At 41.2% G+C, this 26,994-nt stretch overlaps 1 protein-coding gene across 1 annotated transcript in view; it reads right to left on the bottom strand.

Moving 5' to 3' along the window:
- The window catches only part of DIAPH2 (diaphanous related formin 2), a 692,146-nt gene that overhangs the window by 374,274 nt on the left and 290,878 nt on the right, over positions 1–26,994 (bottom strand).

Raw genomic sequence — 26,994 nt, 5'->3', positions numbered from 1 at the left:
TTCTCTCTCTCTACTCCCTCTACCGCCCCCCTTCACCTCTCCGCAGCTAAACCCTCCTTTCCCCCCATTTCCCTCTCCTCCTCCCCCTCTCCCTTCCCATCCCCTCAGCACTGTTCTCGTCTGCTCAACTATATATATCTTCATTAACCTATTTATTTTGTAAATGAAATGTACATCGCCTTGATTCTATTTATTTGCTATTGTTTTAATGAGATGTTCATCCCCTTGATTCTATTTATTGCCATTGTTCTTGTCTGCCCGTCTCCCCCGATTAGACCGTAAGCCCGTCGAAGGGCAGGGACTGTCTCTATCTGTTACCGATTTGTACATTCCAAGCGCTTAGTACAGTGCTCTGGACATAGTAATCGCTCAATAAATACTACTGAATGAATGAATGAATTTACGCTGATGCCTGTCTCCCCATCTAGACGGTAAGTTCCTGCTGGGCAAAGAACACATCTACCAACTCTAATATTAATACTAATAATAATGGCATTCGTTAAGCGCTTACTACGTACCGTACACTGCACTAAGCACCGGGGTAGGTGCAAGAAAATCGGGTTGGACTCAGTCCCTGTCCCATGTGGGGCTCACAGCCTCAATCCCCATTTTACAGATGACGGTACTGAGGCCCAGAGAAGTGAAGTGACTTGCCCAAGGTCACACAGCAGACAAGTGGCAGAGCTGGGATTAGAACCCACAACCTTCTTTCTCCGAGGCCCGTACTCTGCTACGCCCTCCTGCTTCTCCACCAGTAAACTAGAAATATACACAACTGATTGACTGGCTCCAGATATGTGATGTCACCTGCTTAAAGCGGTCCTTTAAAACAAAAACAAATGACACAGATAAGGGTGTCAGCGAGCCAGGATGAACCAGTGGATTAAGTTTTCAATCACAACTCTGCTGGATGAAATGACCTAAGGCAATCTGTAAAGCTTTCTTTTCCCAAATGCATATGGAGACTAGGGAAATCAAGGGGAAAATTTAATGATCCTGGTCCAAAAGGTGTAACCAAGAAGAGGTGGTGGGGAGGGGCTCGTTTAATTCATTAAATTAGAGAAAAATGCTCCACTTCAAATGAGTTTTAGGAGAATTATGTGCAGTAGAGCATTAGAAAATACACGAAGACTCAGTTTGGTAGCTAGAATTATCCCTAGGGTTAAATCAAATTAGTGATAAGAGTGTAACACATTTACAAAAATCAATGCCTCATTTCTCAGATTCTCTAGATTACAAATAAGAGTTTTAAATTACATGATACCAAGTGGATAAATTCAGGGCGAGAATCAGTCTTATTTTCCCCCCTTCTTGCCACTGCTCTTCAAGCTCAACACTTTTGTTTAGTGTTGTTCACAGATTCAGCACTTACAACCACAGACAAACTGTAGAACAGAAATCAGTTTCTCAAGTCTTAACTATTTGAATATTACCAAAGCAGAGGATTGTAGAATTACTGGAAATGAAGATCCAAAGAGCCAAACAAAATTGGGTATCAACCCAGTCATGAGTTAAAGTGCATCACAGTTGTAATTACTGAGCAAGACTGCCATAATTAATTCTAAAATAATTGATGTTCTACTTTATCGTTTGAAGTTGTCTTCTCTTCCTCATTGCTTCCTCTCTCATATCAAATGCCTATCACTGATGCAAGTATCAAGAAAGTAAGAGACCTTTTTTTTTTTTTTTAAAGTACTGGCTTATTAACATATCTACCCCAAAAAGCACTGGGGTAGACCGACACAATCAGACCAGACTCAGTCTCTGCCCCACACGGGGCTCACGGTATAGGAAGGGGGGAAGAAAACTGGTAGTTAATCTCCATTTTCCCAATGGGGAAACTGAGGCATGGATAAATCAAGTGACTTGCTCGAGGTCACACAGCAGGCAAGTGGCAGAGCTGCAGTTAAATCTCCACTACAAGCAATCCGGCCCACATCGTTTGCTTTTCTAACCTCACACTACTTCTGTACCTTGGTCTTGCCACTCTTTCCCCTCTGATACTCGTTCACATCCTCTCTCCGGCACACAACTCCATCTCCACTTCATATCTGACAGCTCATCCCTCGCCCCATCTTCGAAGCCCTACTACAATTACGTCTCCTCTAAGAAACCTTCCCTGACCAACTTCATTTCTCTCTCCTATTTGTCCTCCCTTCTGCACTGTCTATAATAATACTAATAATGTTGGCATTTGTTAAGTGTTTACTCTGTGCAGAGCACTGTTCTAAGCACTGGGGTAGATGCAGGGTCATCAGGTTGTCCCTTGTGAGGCTCACAGTCTTAATTGCCATTTTACAGATGAGGTAACTGAGGCACAGAGAAGTGGTGACTTCATTCATTCATTCATTCATTCATTCAATAGTATTTATTGAGAGCTTACTACGTGCAGAGCACAGTCCTAAGTGCTTAGAATGTACAAATCAGTAACAGATAGAGACAGTCCCTGCCCTTTGACAGGCTTACAGTCTAATCGGGGGAGACGGACAGACAAGAACAATGGCAATAAATAGAATCAAGGGGAAGAACATCTCATTAAAACAATAGCAAATAAATAGAATCAAGGTGATGTACATCTCATTAACAAAATAAATAGGGTGATGAAGATGTATACATTTGACTTGGCCACAGTCACACAGCTGACAAGTGGCAGAGCCGGGATTTGAACCCATGACCTCTGACTCCCAAGCCCGGGCTCTTTCCACTGAGCCACGCTGCTTCTTTATACACATGGGTCTGTGGCCCATAAGCACTCTGAGGGTTATCCCACTCCAGCCTCACAGTACTTCTATACGTATCCCTATGCTCTGCTGCTTCCTCCGATCTCTAATGTATTTTAATCTCTTTATTCCCCACCAGACTGTAAACTCCTAGACTCCAGCGACTGTGTCTACCAACTCTACAGTGTTGTAGAGTGTCGGGCAGGCATTAAGTACTCAATATTGGAAGCAGTGTGGCCTAGTGGAGAGAACCTGGGCACGGGAGTCAGAAGGACCTGGGTTCTAATCGCTCTGCCGACTGCTTGCTGGGTGACCTTGGGCAAGTCACTTAACTTCTCTGTGACTCAACTGTAAAATGGGGATACCTGTTGGCTCTCCCACTTTCCCATGGGGGACAGGCACTATGTCCAATCCAACCTGCACCTTCCCCAGAGGTTAGAACAGTGTTTGATACATAGTAAACAGTTAACAAATAACCAAATCGATCAATAAATACCACTGATTGACTGGCTGGTCTCCTGACTCTCACTCTTTTACTCTTCAGCGTCTCACTGATAAGACAAAAATTACTTGGAAGTGCACAAACAAATGAGCTACCAATGACCATTCCTTAAGATGGCACAAGCAAGGAATGTATTTTATTCACATACAATTTTAATTTATAGAAAACGTAATTCAAGTAATACCTTGCTTCTTTTTCAAATGGGGGGTGCCTAATCATTGAAGGACATACTGTCACAGTTTGGGCCACTCAAACCAGCATATTCATGTGTAAATGAAGGAAAGTAAAACAAATGGAAGTTTAGAACAAAATCATATAATGGAAAAAGCAAACACATCCTTACAGGCATCAATTTAACCATTTGATTTTTTTTTCATCTTTCATTTAGTCCAATGCTCATTTTCTGTGAGGTAAAAGAATACCTCTTAGTAGAACATAGACCTTTAAATACTTTCTTCAATTCTGCAATTATTCTACAGCATTTCCAAACTTTATTTTCTTTAAATGTTAATTGCACACTTAAAGGTTAGTTAAGTGAAGGTATTGAACCATAATGCCCTTCCCTTCTTGCCAAAACATAACCTTTCTTTCTTGTCTTATCTTATCTCATTAAGTCATTGTCGTTTTAGTATAACAGATTAGGGTTTTCACAATGTGGTCTAACATAATGTGCATAAATGGAATGTGGACAATATATTTTTATTTTACTTGCGTAGTCTCAGAATCATTCTAGAACGGCCCAAATTTAGGGATTTATTATTTTTTTGGGTCCAGTGGAGTAACCGTTTTCCCATCAATTCTATCTACAGTTAAAGGATTGTGCTTTTTATGCAACTATAAAATCTCACATATTGTGCATGATCACAGCGTGGCTCAGTGGAAAGAGCACGGGCTTTGGAGTCAGGGCTCATGAGTTCGAATCCCAGCTCTGCCACTTGTCGGCTGTGTGACTGTGGGCAAGTCACTTAACTTCTCTGTGCCTCAGTTCCCTCATCTGTAAAATGGGGATTAAGACTGTGAGCCCCACGTGGGACAACCTGATTCCCCTATGTCTACCCCAGCGCTTAGAACACTGCTCGGCACATAGTAAGCGCTTAACAAATACCAACATTATTATTATTATTATTATTATTATTATTATGATCACGAAACTGAACTCACTCAGCCACTTCATTTCTACAGGAAAGGTTATCCAGCAGTGTGCAGTGTTGTTAAACGTATCACTATGTAAGCAGATAATCAATCAGTGGTATTTATTGAGCACTTTCTGGGTGCGGAACACTCTAGTAAATGCTTGGAAGAGTATACTACTAGAGAGTTGGTAGACATGCTCTCTGGCCACAAGGAGCTTACAGTCTTGGATCTACACTAGCAAGAAGAGGAGCTTGGGGAAAACAGTGCTTCTGTTGTAAAAACTGATCATTCATTCATTCATTCATTCATTCATTCAATCGTATTTATTGAGCGCTTACTATGTGCACAGCACTGTACTAAGCACTTGGAATGTACAAATCGGCAACAGATAGAGACGGTTCCTGCCCTTTGACGGGCTTACAGTCTAACCGACGGGCTTACAGTCTAATCTACACTCTAAGAGGACCTTCTCTACTCGACAAATTGTTCTAATACATGATTAATATGTTTATTTGTAAAATTGCAACATTTGCAAAATAAAAAAAAATGTAGGTATTCTTCATGAAAAGACCCTCTCTCATCTAAAGAAAAGATACTTAAACTGGAATTTCTCCCAAGTGGTAACTCGGTCTTGTGTAAATCAGAATGATAGCTCATCCTCCCACACAGGTCAAAGAAGCAGCGTGGCTCAGTGGCGAGAGCATGGGGCTGTGAGTCAGAAGGACCTGGGATCTAATTCTGGCTCCGCCACTTGTCTGCTGTATGACCTTGGGCAAGACACTTCACTTCTTTGGGCCTGTTACCTCATCTGTAAAATGGGGATTAAGAGTGTGTGCCCTATGTGGGACAGGAACTGTCTCCAATCTGATTAACTTGTATCTACCCTAGTGCTTAAAACAGTGCTCGGCACATAGTCAGTGCTTACCAAGTGGCATTATAACAAGTACTGCTATAATAGTAGTAACTGTATTTATTAAACACTTATTAGAGAAGCAGCATGGCTCAGGGGAAAGAGCCCGGGTTTGGGAGTCAGAGGTCATGGGTTCAAATCCCGACTTTGCCACTTGTCAGCTGTGTGACTGTGGGCAAGTCACTTCACTTCTCTGAGCCTCAGTTACCTCATCTGGAAAATGGGGATTAAGACTGTGAGCCTCATGTGGGACAAACTGTTTACCCTGTATCTACCCCAGCGCTTAGAACAGTGCTCTGCACATAGTGAGAGGTTAACAAATACCAACATTATTATTATTATTGTTATTATTATTACTAAGTGCAAATTTGGGGAAATATACACAAGTGTTTACCCGATAACATGCCCGCTTTCTAAGAATAAAGGGGACAGAGGATATTGGTGAAAACAATTAAAAAAAGATAAAATAAAATAACACAAAATACAACATACGGGACAAGGACACCGACTAAATACGGTAAGAGCAATAAAGCATTGTGGCTAGAGGACCAGAGGTAAAAGGAAAAGTATACTTAGAACATGGACCTTTTTAAACAATACACTTATAAAGCACTTCTGAACAACAGAGTGTAATGAGACAGGTGAAGACAGAAATATGATACAGCACAATGTCACGATGAAAATGAAGGAAAAAAAAGCCTGTTTTTTCTCTTCATGGAACAATTAATTCCAAAAGCCCAAGCAATCCATTTTCTTTAATATCAAATAATATTCTGCAAAATGAAAAATAAAACCAATCTGCATGACTTTGGGGAAAGATTGCTTTTCAGTTTGAAAATGGATGCCATTTCTCAGTTAGGTACGACCCCAACTTTAGGAACTCTGACGGGGTGACAGCAGAGCAACATATAACCACTGGCTTGTAATAAGTACAGTGTGGTTTAGTGGAAAGAGCCCGGGCTTGGGAGTAAGAGGACGTGGGTTCTAATCCCGGCTCTGCCACTTGTCTGCTGTGTGACCTCAGGCAAGTCACTTTGCTTCTCTGTGCTTCAGTTACCTCATCTGTAAAATGGAGATTAAGACTGTGAGCCCCACGTGGGACAACCTGATGACCTTGTATCTAACCCAGTGCTTAGAAGAGTGCTTGCCACATAGTAAGCGCTTAACAAATACCATAAAAATAATAACAATTGTAATTACAAAATTCTATTCTATAATCAATCTTTTGGGTTAGGGGTGGAAGGGAGGACAAGATCAATGCAAACACAAATGAAAATAATAATAATGATGGTATTTGTTAAGTGCTTACTATGTGCCAAGCATTGTTCTAAGCACTGGAAAAGCTAATCTAAGCCTTGATGTCACAGTTTGGAGCAGGACAGTGGGAAAAGGTGAGAAGAGGAGGTACAGACAGATAGTCAAGAGAAGCAAGTCCTTGCTTTCATTCAGTAAGGATGCACTCTGCACTAAGCACTTGTTTTCTCTCCTTTTTGTCCTTAAAAGCTGAAGGACAGGATTTCCAACAGATAGAACCAAGTTAGAAACAAATACTCATTACACTATAAGCTCTAGACGGCAAACCTCTTGTGGGCAGGGACCGTGTCTTTCAAATCTATTGCATTGTTCTCTCCCAAGCGCTTAGTACACAGCTTACAACACAGTAAGTATTCAATAAGTACTCTAGCGTTTAGAACAGTCCTCCGTGCTCAACACAGTGCTCAGAGCTTAGACTAGTTTCAATGCTTAGAGCAGCGCAATTCACGTAGGAAACACTTAATAACCATTTAAAAAAATGAATGGCACTGAATTTGATTTGACTGATTAGTGTGTAAACTCCTTGTGGATCACTGACATTTTGGGTATCTGTTGTACCTCTTTAGCACTTATTAAGTGCCCTGCACCGAGTAGATGTTTCTCTTACTGCACCTACGTAAGATAAGCAATTTTCTTTCAGACTACAAAGACCACCACTCGCTTTTAGAAGGAGCCCATTGTAAAACTGGGGGAAAAGACCAAACAGAGGACAATCCTTTTGGACCTAGCATCATTTTTGATACTTCTTTCAAATGACAGCAAAAATGAGTCAAAATCATTTTAAATTAAGTAATTATAAAGCAACAAAATAAGAAAAAAAATTCTCATTTTTTGGTTTCTAACTGCATAGAAGGAGGTAGCAGACTGGAAAAAAAAAGGTCAAATTAGACTGGCTTCAACCCAGAGAATGCACTGGCCTTATTGCTCTGTATAATTTCATAGTCACTATATTGCATTATGAGATGCTCTTAGAAGTACATTATGATGGCTTCAGAATGATATTACACAGCAATGAACAACTCTTAAAATAGGAAGTGGCAAATTCTTGGAAAAAATTACATGCCTTCGAACAGAAACACATTAACTCAGTCTGTGGCTAAGTTTCAGTAGTCCATTCCATTAAAAGCGGTTCTACAGTACACATTCTGCATTCTCTTTAATGTCCTGAAATGCCTGTGGAAGGCCATGGGGCAAGTTTCGCTTTCCTTTAGAAAGAAGTAGCCTGGCACAGGCCCGGGACTCAGATGACCTGGATTCTAGTCCCAGCACCACCACTAACCTGCTGTGTGTCCTTGGGTAAATTCATTTAACTTTTCTGGGCCTCAGTTCCCTCATCAGCAAAATGGGGATTCACCAACTCTTCCTTTTGGTACTTAGACTGAGAGCCTGATTACCTGTATGCATCCCAGTGCTTAGTGCTTAAATGCTGTGTCTGTATGTGAGCAAACTATTGGTTTTAACTCATTTTAGGTATATATCTCTAAATATACGTCTATCTATCTATCTATCTATCTATCTATCTATCTATCTATCTATCTATCTATCTAATCTATCTATCTATCATCTATCTATCTACCTCCAAAATTAATCCCTAATAAATGCAACTTGGCAGGTTCAAAATCCAGTCCCTTGTCTACCCAACAACAACTTGAGGGGAAAAACAGTCTTCTTTGATTTGATTTCTAGCTAATTTTTATCTGACCAGAAGTTCTAGAGGAAGATTCCATAATCTCATAATTCCATGTGGATGAATGGATAGTAAATTAAGAGTTACATTGGGGAATGGAAAAAATTGTAGACTCTCTGCCTTTAACATATTTCTCAACTTCTAAAGAGTAGCTGAACAAAATGCAGGGAACCTGAGCAAATTCCAATTTCAGTTCCATTAAATTCCTCACTTTAATACTCTAGTATTAAGTACTCTAGTTGTGCTGTATATTAATGAAGCTTCACTGATATATTTACAACTTCTCTAATTAAAATGAGGGAAAAAAATCTTTCAAATACTTTGTGCATGTAAAATTTAACTCCTGCTAATGTCATGATCCTATTTGCAGAAATAATTTATTACTTTTTAAATTAAATTGTCTTTGATTTGTGATGAAACTAAAAGCTATTTATCAAAATTATATATCTGGCAATGCTCATTATCTTTTCTCTTATTATTGTCTTAATTTGCACTTTAGAAGCAAAACCCTAAACCACCCATAGGCTGAAAATGAATGGTGTTGAGAACCTACCGGACTGATCATGCAAAGGAGTTTTAAGATTGTGAAAAATTCAAAACAAACAAAACTTCTCAGGTTTATGGCATTCCTTTTGTCTTTTATCTGCATCTATTTTATATTCTTCTAATGATATGAATGGAAGGTATACTGCAGTTGGCAGACCTGAACCCTCCCAAAAGGATAGTATTCTTTCATGCATTTGGATCTGTACCCTTTCAGAAAGCACTTGAAAGTCACCTGACAGTGTGGCCTAGTAGAGAGAGAACAGGCCTGGGAGCCAGAAGGAACTGGGTTCTAATTCTGACCCTGCCACTTCTCTGCTGGGTGACCTTGCTCATTTGGCTTAATGGAAAGAGCCCGGGCTTGGAAGTCAGAGGTCATGGGTTAAAATCCCTGCTCCGCCACTTGCCAGCTGTGTGACTTTGGGCAAGTCACTTAACTTCTCTGTTCCTCAGTTAACTCATCTATAAAATGGGGATGAAGACTGTGAGCCCCACCTGGGACAACCTGATAACCTTGTATCTCCCCCAGCACGTAGAACAGTGCTTGGCACATAGTAAGCGCTTAACAAATACCATCATTATCATTATTATTACTTCACTTCTCTGTGCCTGAGTTACCTCAACTGGAAAATGGAGATTAAGACTGTGAGGCCTATTTGGGACAGGGGCAAACTGTATTGTATCTACCCCTGCCACTTAGTACAGTGCCTGGCACATAATAAGCACTTAAATACCACAATTATTATGTACATATCTGTACTTTACTTATTTTACTGTCCATCTTCCCTTCTAGACTGTACACTCCTGTTGGGCAGGGACTGTGTCTACCAATTTTGTAGAACTGTATTCCCCCAAGGGTTTTGGATCATGCTGGGCCCAAAGAAAGTGCTCAACAAACACCACTGAATGATTGATTGATCAAATCTGTCGGGATTGGCCGCTCCAGCAGAGGAAGGGGGCCGAGAGGGAGCTGAGAGGATGCTTGAGAGGAGGCCGGGAGGGGGCTTTAGAGCAGGAGAGCGTGCGGGGGCTGGGAGAGTGCGATGTGGGGGGGAACACCTCCACACAACTCCCCCCAGTGACATGGAGTTGCTGACAGCCCATGGATACCAGGATACAGCCCTCCTGCTTCTTCCTGAGAGTAGAAGACGAGGAGCTGGAATCCTGAATAGAAGGGAGGGGGGAAAGGAAGGAGGAGGAGAGCACTTTGATACCCCAGCCCCACCTTGTTCCCTCCCTGCTACATAGACTGTGAGCTCTATGTTATCTCAGCACTTAACAAATACCATAATTATTATTATTAGCACATAGTAAACACTTGAAATACTACAGTTATTATAATTCTTATATTCTATTATATCCCCCACTCCTAATCTGTTTTAATGCCTGTCTTCCAGTGTAGACTGTAAATTCCTTGTGGACAGGGACTGTGACTACCTTGTTATACTGTACTTTCCTAAGCCCTGAGTACAGTGTCCTGCATACAATAAGCACTCAATATTCATTTAATCATATTTAGAGAACACTTACTATGTGCAGAACACTGTACTAAGCACTTGGGAGAATCCAATTTAACAATAGACAGGACAAATACCACCGAGAAAGATCATGGCCTTGGAGGCAGAAGGACCTGGGTTCTAGTCCTGGCTCTGCCACTTGTTTGCCGGGTGACTTTGGGCAATCACTTCATTTTTCTGTGCCTCACCTGCAAAATGGGGATTATGACTCTGAGCTCCATGTGGGACATGGACTGTGTCCAATCCGATTACCTTGTAGCTACCCCAGCGCTTAGAAGAGTGCCTGGCACATAGTAATCATTTAACAGATATCATAAAAAAGATTATTAAATGGTTGCTTTCGGGTAAGACTTTAGAACCTCCTGCACTAAGTCATCTACTATATAGCAAGTCTCAAAGGGAGGAAATACTTCCCCGATCAAACTCAAATCTCTCTCACCGCAACTTCAGCACTCGTCTCCTGTCCTCTCCTCCATTTTCCTACTTCATTCATTCATTCATCATTCAATAGTATTTATTGAGTGCTTACTATGTGCAGAGTACTAAGTGCTTGAAATGTATAATTCGGCAACAGATAGAGATAATTCCGGCCCAATGACAGGTTCACAGTCCTACTGGCTAACTCCATCTATCAGATCCAATTCAGTACAAGTTATTCAGCTTTTTGTTTACAGAATAAGCAATCCCTGTTCCCTTAGCCTTTTTTATTCATGGCATGTTAGCAAAGCTTTTAATCTGATTATATCTCCTAGATTTCTTTTTTTTTTGACTCTACCCTTTCCAGAAGGAATGGACACCACCATTTTGTTAGATTTAATTTTATTGTTTCCACTTGTATGCAATCCAGGTTTTGTGAACTGATCAAATATATAACTACCCCCATTTCTGCCATATGTACTAGGATACCACTAGGTAGCTCTGTAATCTATAAACTAAGGATGTTGATTATATACTTTTCCTAAATAAATTGCAGATGATGGTATTTTTTTCCAGTAATGCATCCAAGATGATCAATATGCTTAGTGAATGAAGGAAGCTCTTAGTAAAAATAACCTTTGGCTAAAGAAGTGGTCAGGGCACACGTGGATTGAACCTTGCCCCAACACCACTCACACTTTTGTTTTTTTAAATGGTATTCATTAAGTCCTCACTCTGCACCAAAAACTGTTTTAAGTGCTGGGGTCGGTACAAGCTGATCGGGTCAGATGCAGTTTACAGGGTTATCGGTTCAGACGCAGTTCCTGCCGCCCCACTGTGCCTCAAGGTCTAAGCATTCTTGATAGCAAAGCTCCCAAAGCTGAGTAAAAACAGGCCCAATGTTTCCCCACTCTTCAAGAACCTCCAGGGGCTGCCCATCCATCTCCGCATCAAACAAAAACTCCTCACCACTGGCTTTAAAGCAGTCCACCACCTTGCCCCCTCCTACCTCACCTTGCTACTCTCCTTCCACAACCCAGCCCGCACACTTCATTCCTCTAACGCTAACCTTCTCACTGTGCCTCAATTTCGTCTATCTCACAGCCGACCCCTCTCCCAGATCCCGCATCTGGCCTGGAACACCCTTCCTCCTGAAATACTACAATTATTCTCCCCCCTTTCAAAGCTTACGCCTAAACCTCCGTTTCCTCTCCTTCCACTCCCTTCTGCGTCACCCTGACTAGCTCCCTTTGCTCTTCCCCCTCTCTCACAGCCCTCATGTACATAGCTGTAATTTCTTTATTTATAGTAATGTCTTTCTCCCCACCTCTAGACTGTAAGCTTGTTGTGGGCATGGAACCTATTTGAAGATGTATTGTACCCTCATAAGGGCTTAGTGCAGTGCTCTGTACACAGTAAGCGCTCAATAAATAAGATTGAATGAATAAATGAAAGGTATTCTAGTTTCTGGGGATTGCTTTTGGCAGGGTTTTTTTTCAGCTTTTTTGTTTTTTGAATTGCTGACGGGACAAAGGTCAGTAAGGTTATTGTGTGTGTTTTTTTTGTTTTGTTTTTTCTCATTTCTTACTTGAAATATGCTTTATGAGAACTCTTAGGCATTGGAAACTAGAAACAAAGTTTTTCACCATGTACAAGAACTGGATCTGATCAAATATATATATATATATATATATATATATATATATATATATATATATATATATAATAAAACCACCTATCTCCTTTGTTAACAATTATCTGCACCATTGTGCCTTCACCTGAGGAAGGCCCTTAGTCCTGGCTGACTGGCCACATTCCCTTGCAAATTCAAATGTAAACGATCCTTCCTTTCCTGTTCAGAAATGGGATTCACTTTCATGGGGTGTTAGGTTCCATTCCAGAGATAGTCACATAAATAAGTAGACATCTTCAATTGGTTCAACAAAATGTGTACTACTGAAAATGCTCTGCCTGTGACTGATTATAACCTGAGCCTACTTCATTAATAATAATCGTAGTATTTGTAAAGTCTTTACTAGGTGTCAAACGTTCTACTAAGCGCTTAGGTAGATACACTAGAAGAGATCTACTAAGCGCTTAGAGATCCATTATAAGAGATTGGAAACAGTCTTTGCCCGATACGGGGCTCACTGCCTATGAGAGTGTGAGAACTAGTAATTTCGAGCTGAGGAAACTTAGGAAGAGAGAAGGTAAGTGATTTGCACAAGGTCACAGAGCAGGAAAGTGGCAAGCCAGGATTCGGGTCCTCTGACTCTCAGGCCTGTGCTCTTTCCACTAGGCCACATTACTTTTCAAAGCTGCATTTGGATACAGATTATGATTAAAGGATCCCTAGGGTCCAAGTTTCATTTTTGAGGGGAACGCTGTCAACAACGCTCCCGACCGACCCAGGTCCCCACTCCCAATCCAGATTTTGGGGTGGGAAAAAAGGGTCTCCTTAGAAGGATACATTTTTACGCCTCTGACCAGGAGCTGAATAAACCCAATCTACATCACTGCTGAGAAGTTCCCTGTTTTCCCTAGGGTTTCTTCAATGTTCTGTGGGTTACAGCTGCCTTCACCTCTGAGCAAATGTATGGGCAATGCATTTTTATTTTGTTTTTCCCTGCTGCAAAAGAATAGCACGAACCCTTATCTTTTCTTCTTTAGGAGCAGGTCATCTTCAATCATTAGTACTGATTGAACCTCTACTGCATGCACGGTGCTCTACTCTTAGAGAAGCAGCATGGCTTAGTGGAAAGAGCCCGGGCTTTGGAGTCAGAGGTCATGGGTTCGACTCCCAGCTCTGCCACTTGTCAGCTGTGTGACTGTGGGCAAGTCACTTAACTTCTCTGTGTCTCAGTTATCTCATCTGTAAAATGGGGATCAAGACTATGAGCCTCACGTGGAACAACCTGATGTCCCTGTATCTACCCCAGCGCTTAGAACAGTGCTCTGCACATAGTAAGTGCTTAACAAATACCAACATTATTATTACAGTAGAGTTAACGGGCACCATCCCTGGCCTCAAGCAGCTTGCAATCTAGAGGAGGTGACAGCCACCCAAGTCACTTACAGATGGGAAGAAGAGGGAAAATGGACATTCAGGTGAATGAAAACTGGATTGCAACATCTTGGTTTTACTGAAATGAACTAATAATGTCCTTGGCTCCTCCTGCTGCATTCACTGTCTAAACGTTTGCCTTTTATTGATCTCTTGGTCTAAATGCATGCCCGGTTTTCTACTTCTTCTATTTCATTATTATTTATAGGAACGCTTCCCGTAGGATAACAGTCAACGTGTATTCATTTGGTCTTCTCGGGCTTCATCTACAGCTTACCTCCTCAGAACCACGAGTGCAAGTGTGACCTGCTGGGTGTGATAGCTCAAACCTTGTTTTTCACTTCATTAACATGTCAAAGACCTGTGCCAGCGTTCCACAGTGCCTGTGGGTAAACACTATGTCTAATCAAATGCAACTGACTCTGTGTTTTACGATTTCTCTACCCATAGATTTATAAAAACAACAATAGAAGAATATACTAACAGACGGTGTTTTCATTACCCATTTTACCTACAAGGCGAATGAAGAATCGGAAACAGTCCCCCAGTAACAGGTGCGTGTCTGTAAACACTCAAAAACCTGGTGTTAGAAGAAATAGCTGTGCAACAGAAATGGGCTACTGCAAAGTGAATTTTCCTTAGCACGGGCTTCTCATTCATTCATTCATTCGATTGTACTTATTGAGCGCTTACTATGCAGAGCTTATACTAAACACTTGGAAAAGACGGTTCAGCAATAAAGAGAGACAATCTCTGCCCACACTGGGCTCACAGTCTAGAAAGGGGGAGAAAGATATCCAAACGAGTAAACAGGCATCAGTATAAATACATAGAATTATAGAAATGTTCATATATACACAAGTGCTTTGGGGCTCGGGGGATAGAACAAAGGGAGTGAGTCTGGGCAACGGGGAGAGGAGGGGGAGCTGAGGAAAAGGGGGACGTACTTTGGGAAGACTCTTGGAGGAGGTGAGCCTTCAGTAGGGCTTTGAAGGGGGGAAAAGTATAGTTCTGACCACCCCATGGGGGTCATGAACATTCCATCACACCCCTAATGCCGGAGAAGACCTGGGAGTAGAGCTTTAATTCTACAAAGAGGGGCGGGCGTTGAAACAGTCTCACCCTGCAGTGCTGCTTTGAAATGTCCACAAAAACAAACACCTACAAGAGTTGTTGTGCAAGCACGCATTCGTACTATACAGCGGTTGAAATCGGATTCTCTCTCGGATTCAAGGTGTCATGGGAGAAGGAAGAGCTAAGTAAAGGATAAGTTGCAGCCCGTCTGCAGCCATAGCCAGCGATCTTCAACCCAGACTGAGACTTGATGCTCATTGTCTACTGGGGCCATGATTGGTGGGAGGGGCCTGCAGAAGCGAACACCCGACCTCTGTTCAGTTCAGATTCCGGGTTTACTCTTTATCATCAGTCAGTAAGTCAGTCAATTGGATTTATTGAGCGCTTACTTTGTGCGGAGCACTGTACTAAGAGCTTGAGAGAGTATGATAAACCAATTTAATGGATATGCTCCCTGACCACAATGAGCTTACCATCTAGAGGGGGAGACAGATAATATAAATAAATGCTCTTTGGTTGCATCTTAGTGGAGCAATATGGCTACCATCCATCAGATCAACTATGTGCAAAAAATTCAACCATTCGGTATCCAGTCATCTCTTTTGCACCCCTAAAATCTACAAAGGTGATCTAGTCTGTGGAAACTGCTCCTTAGTTATACTGTTAGATTTCAATAGCAGGACCCCAAAATATTCCATGGATACATAGGCAAATTAAAGTGCTCAAAAAGTATGAATGAATGCTCCTTTGCTTAATTTTGAAAATCACCAAGAGAAAATACAAGCCTAAAAAAGAAAAGATCTTCCCATAGGAACACGTTTAAAATGGCTCACAGAAAAACGCTGCGCTAGTAACGATTCTTTCGTTTTGCTGAGATTCAGAAGAAATAATTAAGAGAGAAATGTCCAGGGGCATCAGATGTATTTAATAACAGAAAATGTTATGCCAATGACATGTGGCAGAGGACATAAGCAGTTACGGTTACTTTTCGTTGGGATAACTGTGTCCCGTATTGAAATGCTTATTTAAAAAAAAAATCAAGATGTAAAATTCTAAATATTCAACTTCCCTTTCCTCCCACAAAGCCAAAATATCTGAGTTTTGTTCTATTAACTGGCTCCCTAGCTCTTCAACCTTCATAGAGGATAAAATAAATGACAGTCTTTTTCAGGCTCTGAACCACACATTTACTTTATTAAAATGTTACTTTTTAAAGCTTAGCAGCAAACTCCAATGCCCCTTAAACTGCATTAAGAAAAATTAAATCATCATTCCTTGGCATGTAGCCTTGTACTGTGCAGCATAAAAATTAATGAATTTCAATACAGACACTTATTCTAACTGCAAGAACTTCAGATTTTAAAGGATGATTTCTTTTTTCAATCCGATTTATATCCTTAGATTTTTTTTTTAAGTCACTGAATCTTAAGTTGTCTTTTTATTAGTTAACAATGAATATAAACTTGTCAAATAGGCAGGCAGGAGGATAAAACCATTACATGAAAATTAAATGTACTGGAGAAAAAAATATTAGGTAGGTGCTCAAAGAGGCTGCTGTGGATCAAGATTTCATCAGAGCATTTTACCCCGTAAGCAGTTGGGAGGTAAATGTTCCTTCATTCATTCAATAGTATTTATTGAGTGCTTACTATGTGCAGAGCTCTGTACTAAGCGCTTGGAATGTACAATTCGGCAACAGATAGAGACAATCCCTGCCCAATGATGGGCTCACACTCTAAATGGGGTAGACAGACAGCAAAGCAAAAGAGAACAAAACAAAAACAACATCATCAAGATAAACAGAATCAAGGAGATATACACCTCATTTACAAAATAAATAAGGTAATAAATAATATATACAAATGAGCACAGTGCTGAGGGGAGGGGAAGGGGGAAAAGCAGAAGGTCGGGGGGAAAGGGAGGGGAGGGGGAGCAGAGGGAAAGTGAACCTTCCCTGTTCTCCATCATCTGGAACTCAAGCCACGTTCCACCAACTTCCCTCCACTCCTCAGTTGGCTTCTTTTCCACCTTACCCTCCCTTGAGGCACCCTATCTTGGCCTTGGAAATCAGAGAGATACCTTCACTTGATAATTCTCCTTCTCTGTGCCCTTACTAACGCTCCCAGACATATATGGGAGAGCAGCCACTTTCCATTGACCATTAAATTCCACCTGAATTTTGCTCTTCTAGTCAATGGCTTTAAAGCACTCAACCACCAAGCCCCTTCCTATCTAACCCTACCGAGTGGCTACTATGACCCAGCACATTCACTTCACTCTTCTAAAACCCATATACTCCCGCCCCCGTACCATATACCATGAGATAGATCTTGTCTATCTCACCGCTGACCACTCGCTTGTGTCCGGCCTCTGACCTGGAATGCCTTTCGCTTTCACATCCGACAGACCATCACTCTACCCACCTTCAGAACCTTATTAAAATCACATATTTTCCAAGAGGTCTTCCCTGAATAAGTCCTCATTCTCTCTTCTCCCACTTCCTTCTGCATCACCCTCCCCCTTGGATTTGTACCCTTTTTTCCCCTACCCTCAGCCCCAAAGTGCTTGAGTACATACCCTTAATTTATTCATTCATATTAACATCAGTCAATCATATTTATTCATTCGTTCAATCATTCAAGCATATTTATTGAGCGTTTACTGTGTGCAGAGCACGGTACTAAGTGCTTGGGAAGTACAATTCGGCAACAATTTATTTGTTGAGCACTTACCGTGTATAAAGATGTACTACGTGTTTCGGTGAGTACAATAGAACAATATTGATAATTATTATAATAATGAATAATTATGGTATTTGTTAAGTGCTTACTTACATACATGGCATTGTACTAAGCCCTGGAATGTTGGGACATAGTCCCTGTCCCACTTGGGCTCAGAGTCTCAATCCTCATTGAGATGAGGTAGCTGAGGCCCAGAGAATAATAATGTTGGTATTTGTTAAGCGCTTACTATGTGCAGAGCACTGTTCTAAGCACTGGGGGAGATACAGGGTAATCAGGTCATCCCACGTGAGGCTCACAGTTCATCCCCATTTTACAGATGAGGTAACTGAGGCCCAGAGAAGTTAAGTGACTTGCCCACAGTCACACAGCTGACAAGTGGCAGAGCCGGGAGTCGAACCCATGACCTCTGACTCCGAAGCCCAGGCTCTTTCCACTGAGCCACGCTGCTTCCCCAGAAAAGTGAAGTGACTCGCCCAAGGTCACACAGCAGACAAGTGGCAGAGCCGGGATTAGAATCCATGGATTTCTGACTCCCAGGCCCGATATCCCAGCCACATTCCACCGTCTCCCCCTCTAGACTGTAAGCTCCTTGTGGACGAGGAACATGTCTAACAACATGTTTGGAAAAGTCAGTGTTTAGTACAGTGCTCTGTGCACAGTAAGCTCTCAATAAGAACAATTAATAGTATCCTGCTGATCTTAGTCTTCCTCTTCATGTTGCCTTAGTGTTTTATTTCATCTCTCAGCATGAGTCTGTCACCTCAACATTGTCACCCGTCGCCAGACACATATTTATTTTTAATTTGTGAGTCCCCTGAGGGTCAGGGACTGAGTTTAATTCTGACCTGTGTATTCCTCTCCACTGCTTAGTACAAGAGCTCCAAACACTGTAAACACTGTTACCGATTTGTACATTCCAAGCTCTTAGTACAGTGCTCTGCACATAGTAAGCGCTCAATAAATACTATTGAATGAATGAATGTAAGCACTCCAATACTATAATAATGATGATGACATTTGTTAAGTGCTTAGTATGTGCAAAGTACTGTTCTAAGCGCTGGGGAGGATACAAGGTGATCAGCTTGTCCCACGTGCGGCTCACAGTCTTAATGCCCATTTTACAGATGAGGTAACTGAGGCACAGAGAAGTTAAGTGACTTGCCCAAAGTCACAGAGCTGACAAGTGGCAGAGCCGGGATTTGAACCCATGATCTCTGACTCCCCAGCCTGTGCTCTGTCCACTGAGCCATGGAACTTTTACTACTCTTCCTCCTTAAAGGTTTCCCAAAGTGAAATAAAGATCAATTCCCTGCTTCCCAACTAGACGCTGGGGAAATATTATAAATATTCTATGTTCGCTGTGTGCATGGAAGGGATGTCTGCTGTAAAGAGGTGGGGATTTCTTCTGTGTGACCTAGGGCAAGTTTCTTAACTGCTCTGTGCCTTAGTTGAACAAAGCTTGAAACTCACCCATCTGATTTAATATTCACTAGATTCTGATTTAGGTTTTTATAGATCAATGATTACCTAAGTGTACTCATCTGTAAAATGGGAATAAAGATTGTGAGCCCACTGAGGGACATGGAATGTGTCCAATCTGATTACCTTGTATCTACTTCAGTGCTTAGAACAGTGCTTGGCATATAGTAAGCACTTAAATACCACAATTATTGGAGAAGAAAAGGAGAAAAGAATAAGAGGAAGAGAGGGAAAGGAAGGAGGAAAAAGATTGAGTAAGCACGCTATAGTTAAACTAAGAAAAATCCATATTACAACAAAATCTCTAAAACTTTTTTTGCAATTCCCTCCAACTACTATGAACAAAGCTTGAAACTCAACCATCTGATTTAATATTCACTAGATTCTGATTTAGGTTTTTATAGATCAATGATTACCTAAGCGTACTCATACTGCCTAACATTAACCGAGCAAACCAACTTAAATAAAATCAATAGAAAGAGAATAAATTGCAGGTTGTAAAATATCAGGTGCCCATCTAAAATCAACTTAATATTCAACTCAATTGACCAAAAGACCTCAAATCCTTCCAGCAGCAGAAATCTTAACTCATAATTTGAGTGAAAAAAACAAAAGCGCAATTCAAGCATCCACATCAAGCAAGAGAAAAATTAGGTGATCACATTGACGTTTTTCCAACAGACGATCATAGGATGAGGAAGGTCAAAAAAAATCTTTGAATTCTCATGAAAAGAAATAAACAAATTTTAGGTCTCAAGCTGTAAAATAGCTCGAAAAGTAGTGTTATTTTATTAGACAATTTTCATGCTAAAAAACATTTTTTTTAATAAACTGAAAATTTTCTCGAGGCTTTCACACTGGGGAGGAGAAAATAATTCAAAAGATTTATCTGGAGTGCTTCTGAAAAGATATAGGCACCACAGCCACACAAGCTTCAGACCTTTGATTAGCCTTAGCATCTTCCAACAGAATTTCTACCCTCTTCACCCATTATTTGCATGTCGTTGCTACTATTAAAGATGCACCTTTCATTATCATTTTCTGCTTTGGGCTTCTATATCCACTAGAAACTCAATCAATTAACCAATGGCAATTTTTACTGAGCTCCTACTGTTCCCAGACCTCTGAACTACGCACAATAAAGTACAATAAAGAGTACAATAAAGTTAGGTAGTTATGTCCCCCGTCTTCACAGAGTTTACCTGTTCGGATATCCAAAAGCCTACTAAAATCTAATATCTAAATGATCTAAATCCACGTGGGAATCAGAAGGAACTCTGAGCTACTGTGGGTTATGAGACCTTCAAATGTATCACCCTAAAGTCATTCTGGCTCGTGCCAAAGTAATAATAAATAGGATTTACTTCAAAAATGGAAACAGTAAGGACTGGAAAAGAGTACTTTTGCCCCCAGACCATAATTTCTTCAGGCTAGTGATCATCCCAAGGTAAACTGAGCATCTCTTCAACCAGTGACACACTAGCTCCAGATGCCAACATAACCAGTCAAAGAAGAACCCCACTTTATTATTTGAATAATAGAGAACAACTTTTTAACGGAACTGGCCTCCGGGATAAATGGAATCTTTCGGTAATATTATGTGGACTACAAAAGAAAAAACATTGCTCTGACATGACAAAACAACACTGTCTTTTTGATTTCAAAATAATGGTATTCTGGATTTTAAACAATACTTGCCTGGGACACTTGAAATTTAATAGTGGATAGTTTTCTGTCAGAGTCAGTAGCTTAATCTGAGCATTTGAAATTCCAGGCAAAACAATAATAGAATGAACAAATTTTGTAAGCAAGTCATATATTTGCTTTTCTTTACCAATCAAATGTGCAACAGTCTCGAGCTTTCAACGTCTGCAAAACTGCATACCAGAATTTTATGTAAAATAGAAAGGGAGTAGAACTGCAATCACTTTGAAATGTAATAAAAATTTCTGAAAGGTTTTTTTTTTTTTTTGCAAAGACTTCCTGCCTTCATGTTCTTCATTTTTTTTTTTAATACAAAGGTAAAAAAGAGCATCACAGTGATAGTCCAAAAAACAAAATCTGTGACCAGATAGGTTCTTTTGCACAAGAGATTATGAAATTATAACAGTCACAGAGAGCCACTTACACAGAGCAAATAATTCATGCTGAATGAGTAGTAAAGGATTCTGCTTTAATTTATTTTACTCCCTGTGTATTTTCTAGGGGGAAGAGAGAAAGCACATTTATTTTACTTACTTTGAAGGCTATGACAGAGAGTAGGATGTTAAGCAAACTAAAAACACACAGCTTCAAAACTAGGGACAGGTACAAAATGTTGGGGGAATCAAGAAGAGATAAGTTGCAAATGAAAAGATGTAGGTACATTCTTTCTTGGCCACACAGAATTTGGTAAGGGGAATCCAGAAAATTAACTGGACAACATAGGTAGAATCGGGAAAAGAAATACATGGATGATACAGGATGAGAAGCAGCATGGCCTAGTGGAAAAAGCACAAGCCGGGGAGTCAGAAGGCGTGGGTTCTAATCCCGGCTCTGCCATACGTCTGCTGTGTGACCTTGGACAAGTCACTTTACTTCTAAATCCTCAGTTATCTCACCTGTAAAATGGGGATCAAGACTGTGAGCCCCATGAGGAACATGGAATGTGTCCAACATGATTATCTTAAATCTAACCCAGAGTTTAGAACAGTGCTTAGCACATAGTAAGCATTTAACAAACACCACAATTATTATTACATAGAGTCACAGTCCCTGCCATAAGTCAAAAGACCCCAAATGTCTAAGTAGTGGAAGAGTTGGAGGGGATGAGGAGAGAGAAAGAGGCTAGATATGTATTTCACCAACCCTAACAATAATAATGATGATGGTATTTGTTAAGCACTTACTATGTGCCAAGCACTGTTCTAAGCACTGGGGTAGATATATGGTAATCAGGTTGTCCTAAGTGGGGCTCACAGTCTTAACCCCTCTTTTACAGATGACCTGAGGCACAGAGAAGCTAAATGACTTCTAAGTGACTTATCAAAGGCTGATAAGTGGCGGAGCCAGGATAAGAACCCACGACCTCTGACTCCCAAGCCCCTGCTCTTTTCACTAAGCCATGCTACGTCTCTAATCAATGTGAGGGGGAGAGGGAAGGGGGAGGAGAAACTGGAGTTGTGGAAATCTCCGGCTGAGCTTCACCACCTCCATTCTGTGGTTGGGCGGTGAAGTGATACACCGGGAGCGTCTCCTTCGCTACACGGCACCACTCAGCCGCTACGCCGGCCCACTCTTGATGAGGGAACGTAACAGAGTGGACAGGTCACCTTTGGGATCGAGCAAGTAAATGCCAGAGCATTTAAAGAATCAAAAAGTACATGGCATTTGGCAGCATGCTTCTGCTATGGTAGTGTTCGTAACATTCTTTCAGAGAGATATCTGGCACAAGTTATGGTTACAGTAGTAACTACGAATAATAGGAAGACAATAGGAAGCTTTCATTATTTTTTTTTAAAACATATCAAGAAAATGTATTAATTCACCGTTTCATCATGAAGAGCCAGTAGAAAAATCTAATTTCCATTACTTTTCTGGCTAATGATTCATTTTTCTCTCAAGTTATGAAAGCGATCAAGCCGAAAACATATTATAATAATGGGGAAAATATGTACAGAAGTTCTAAAACAATATTAACATCATATCCTTAATTGGTATACTTGTAGTCTTCTAAAGTCATCAAATACTGGGAAATACATGAAGCTAGGCACAATCAGAAACCTGTGCAAAATAATGACGGTTGACGACTTAATAAACAGGTTGATTAGAGAGATAGAAGACAGAAAAACATTTTACAATTCCGTACGCATGAACATCCTGACTTAGTACTGGTAAACTCTGGAATGGCTTAATCAAAGGAAGTTTCAGAGTCACAATGACGATGCACATCCCCACACCACAAAGTAGTGGCTTCAAGGCTCTCCATCACCTTGCCCCTTCCTACCTCTCCTCCCTTCTCTCTTTCTACCGCCCACCCCGCACGCTCCGCTCCTCTGCCGCCCACCTCCTCGCCGTCCCTCGGTCTCTCCTATCCCGCCGTCGACCCCTGGGTCACGTCCTCCCGCGGTCCTGGAACGCCCTCCCTCCTCACCTCCGCCAAACTGATTCTCTTTCCCTCTTCAAAACCTTACTTAAAAATCACCTCCTCCAAGAGGCCTTCCCAGACTGAGCTCCTCTTCCCCCTCTACTCCCTCTGCCATCCCCCCTTTACCTCTCCGCAGCTAAAGCCTCATTTTCCCCTTTTCCCTCTGCTCCTCCACCTCTCCCTTCCCATCCCCACAGCACCGTACTTGTCCGCTCGACTGTATATATTTTCGTTACCCTATTTATTTTGTTAATGAATTGTACATCGCCTTGATTCTATTTAGTTGCCATTGTTTTTACGAGATGTTCTTCCCCTTGACGCTGTTTAGTGCCATTGTTCTTGTCTGTCCGTCTCCCCCGATTAGACTGTAAGCCCGTCAAACGGCAGGGACCGTCTCTATCTGTTGCCGACTTGTTCATCCCAAGCGCTTAGTACAGTGCTCTGCACATAGTAAGCGCTCAATAAATACTATTGAATGAATGAATGAATGAAAGTATATTCTGCAGCAGTGAAAGATTTGAATGGTGACATGCAGGGTTACCCTTAGGAAATTAGTCCCCATTTTAGAATTGATTTTTGGAAGAACTGGAAGAATCACAAGGTGTTGACCTGAACTTTCTAAAATTCACCTGCTTCTACTGTTATAAAACTCCAGTGGTTCAAGGAGCTTGTAATCAATTAGAGAAGCAGCGTGGCTTAGTGGCAAGAGCCCGGGCTTGGGAGTCAGAGGCCGTGGGTTCTAATCCTAGCTCTGCCACTTGTCAGCTGTGTGACTTGGGGTAAGTCACTTCACTTCTCGGTGTCTCAGTTCCCTCATCTATAAAATGGGGATGAATACTGTGAGCCCCACGTGGGACAAACTGATACCCTTGTATCTCCCCCAACACTCAGAACAGTGCTTGGCACACAGTAAGTGCTTAACAAATATCATTATTATTACTATTATTATTACTTTATGCAGAGTGCTATACTAAGCCATGGGAAAATACAACAGAGTTGGTAGACAAAATTCCTGACCATAAGGAGCTTACGGTCTACGGGGGAGACATTAAAATAGATTTTGGATATGTACATAAGTGCTATAGGCTCGAGGGTAGGGTGAAGGGTGACTTTTTGAAGGGTCCAAATCGAAGTGCAAGGGAGACACAGAGAAGGAAGAGGGAGTAGGGAAGCTGAGAAGCAGCGTGGCTCAGTGGAAAGAGCCCGGGCTTTGGAGTCAGAGGTCATGAGTTCAAATCCGGCTCTGCCACTTGCCAGCTGTGTGACTGCGGGCAAGTCGCTTCACTTCTCTGTGCCTCAGTTACCTCATCTGTAAAATGGGGATTAAGATTGTGAGCCCCACGTGGGACAACCTGATTCCCCTGTGTCTACCCCAGCGCTTAGAACAGTGCTCTGCACATAGTAAGCGCTTAACAAATACCATCATTATTATTAGTAGGGAAAATGAGGGCTTAGTCCGGGAAGGCCTCTTGGAGATGTGACAATAATAGCTTGAGGATGGGGAGAACGGTAGACTGCCCTATATGAAGGGGAAGAGTTGGCAGGGAGGCAGAATGTGGGCAAGGGGTCTGCAGAGAGGTTGACGAGATTAAGGTACAGTAAGTAGGTAGGCGCTAAGAAAACAAAGCATGTGGGCTGGGTTGAGTTGAGGATTATTTGCTTGAGCATATCAAAGCACAGTAATGAGGCAAAAAAAAAATATGTGCCTTCAGTCAAACACACAAATATCCCCCACTACTTTGGCGGAATTTCTTTCTACACAGATGGCTGGTCTAATGGAGCCCACCGTGGGCAGGGACTGACTCTATTGCTGAACTGAACTTTCCGAGCGCTTAGTAAAGTGCTCTGCACAAAGTAAGCACTCAATAAATATGACAATGAATGAATGGAGCATTATTCCAAGGACCTTGAGGATTCCGCCACCACCACCCCAGCAATTTTTTTTTCCTGTAAGAATTTTTCAGGAACTTGGAAATGTATTTATTTCATCAATTAGCAATATCTGGTATCAAAGTAGGGTCTTGTATATTTTCACCCAAATATGTGAACATACTCAGTTTACTGTAGCCCATTTTGGTCAAGTTTGAAATATCACTATGATGCTGTCCTGTTTAATTATCACTGATAGAGACTAGGAACGGGTGGGTCTCACAGTTTGCTGCTGAAACAAGAGTCCTAAAGAAAGGTCTACGGAAACAAAATCCTTGAAGGATAAAGACAATCAGAACTGGACAAAAGTTAAAACACGTCCCTTTGGAGATGAAAAGCAAACCTTGGGAAACAGTTTGAAAACAATCATAATTTCTGGGTTTTGCTGCCTAGTCTACAAGAGGCATTATTCTGGGCAAACACACTCTCTCTCTCTCACACACACGCAAATTAGGTTATTTGAGGAAAAACGGAAGTGAGCAATTTCTTTATGTTAAAATTTCTAAAAAGTAGTGTCTGTTACATGGGAATTTTTCAACTACAGAGGCCACCACCCACTGAAATTTTATTCATCAAGTAAATGTTGGCCCAGACTTAGAAGTTGAGTAAATTGCATATTTTTTAGACTAGTTCAAAACACTCGAATCCATTAAGGATCTTGCCAAGTTATGTCAACGTTAGGAGAAAAACAGCCAAGTTAATTAATTTACTGGGGTTACAAGTATTTTTGCCCCCATCCTCGTAGGTTTGCAGCTGTTTTTTTGGTTTTTTTTGCAGACTGGCTAAAGAAAAGGACTCTGTGCCTGAATTTGCTGCCAAATGAGCCAATCAAGGAAATAGCAGATTCAAAGAGTGAGAACTATTTTAGTGCACACCTGGCCAATGAGTTCGCAAACCAGAAAAATGCAACAAGTGGAATCCCGACACTGAGATGACTAGAAATGGTTTTGGGGATTTAAAATGTAGGAAAATATTTGTTGGAGAATGTCACTCCCAGTCTGATTTACTTGGACATATTTCATTTTGGTCTTCGGTTTTTAAAAGTATCTTAAGAAAAACAGTCTACGTGATTTAATCTAAGTTTAAAATACCTGTACTTCCTACCTCTCGGATGGTGGGAAGCACATGAGTCAGGGACCATGTCGGATCTAATGATCTTGTATCTACCCCAGCCCTTAGCACAGTGCGCTGGCCTACAGAGAAGTCCTGATTCATAGTGAGAGTACTGATTAAGCTCTCATTATATGCCAAGTACCTTCTAAAACCTAAGATTAGATATAAAATAATCAGATTAAATTCATTCCTGTCCCACATGGTGTTGACAGATTTAACACTGAGAAAGCATGGCTAATTTGTTTCCCAATTTACAGATTAGGAAACTGAGCCAGAGAGAAGTTTAGCAATTTGCACAAGGTCACATAGCAGCCAAGTGGTGGAGCCATTAATAGAAACAGGGTTTCCTGATTTTCAGTCCCCTTCTCTTTCCAGTTCTTTCTTGGTCTGGCACTCTCTAAAACTGCCAACTAAAACTAACTTGTCTTTTATATTTTTAGTTTTCTTTTGGAGAATATGTCTTAGTAGATTAAAATAAACATGAAATCAAACAAAACATAAAAGACAGACAGGCAACATGGAGAGAATGAGAGACTGCCTTCATGTCAGTAATTCTACAACACGTTCTTCTTGTTAGATTAGTACTATAATTTGCAATAGCATATTCATTCATTCACTCAATAGTATTTATTGAGAGCTTACTATGTGCAGAGCACTGTACTAAGCGCTTGGAATGTACAAATAGGCAAGACAGAGACAGTCCCTGCCCACTGACGGGTTT

Source organism: Ornithorhynchus anatinus, chromosome 6 (assembly GCF_004115215.2).
Source record: "Ornithorhynchus anatinus isolate Pmale09 chromosome 6, mOrnAna1.pri.v4, whole genome shotgun sequence".
Classification (NCBI taxonomy): Eukaryota; Metazoa; Chordata; class Mammalia; order Monotremata; family Ornithorhynchidae; genus Ornithorhynchus; species Ornithorhynchus anatinus.
This window is presented reverse-complemented; position numbering and strand designations above follow the sequence as displayed.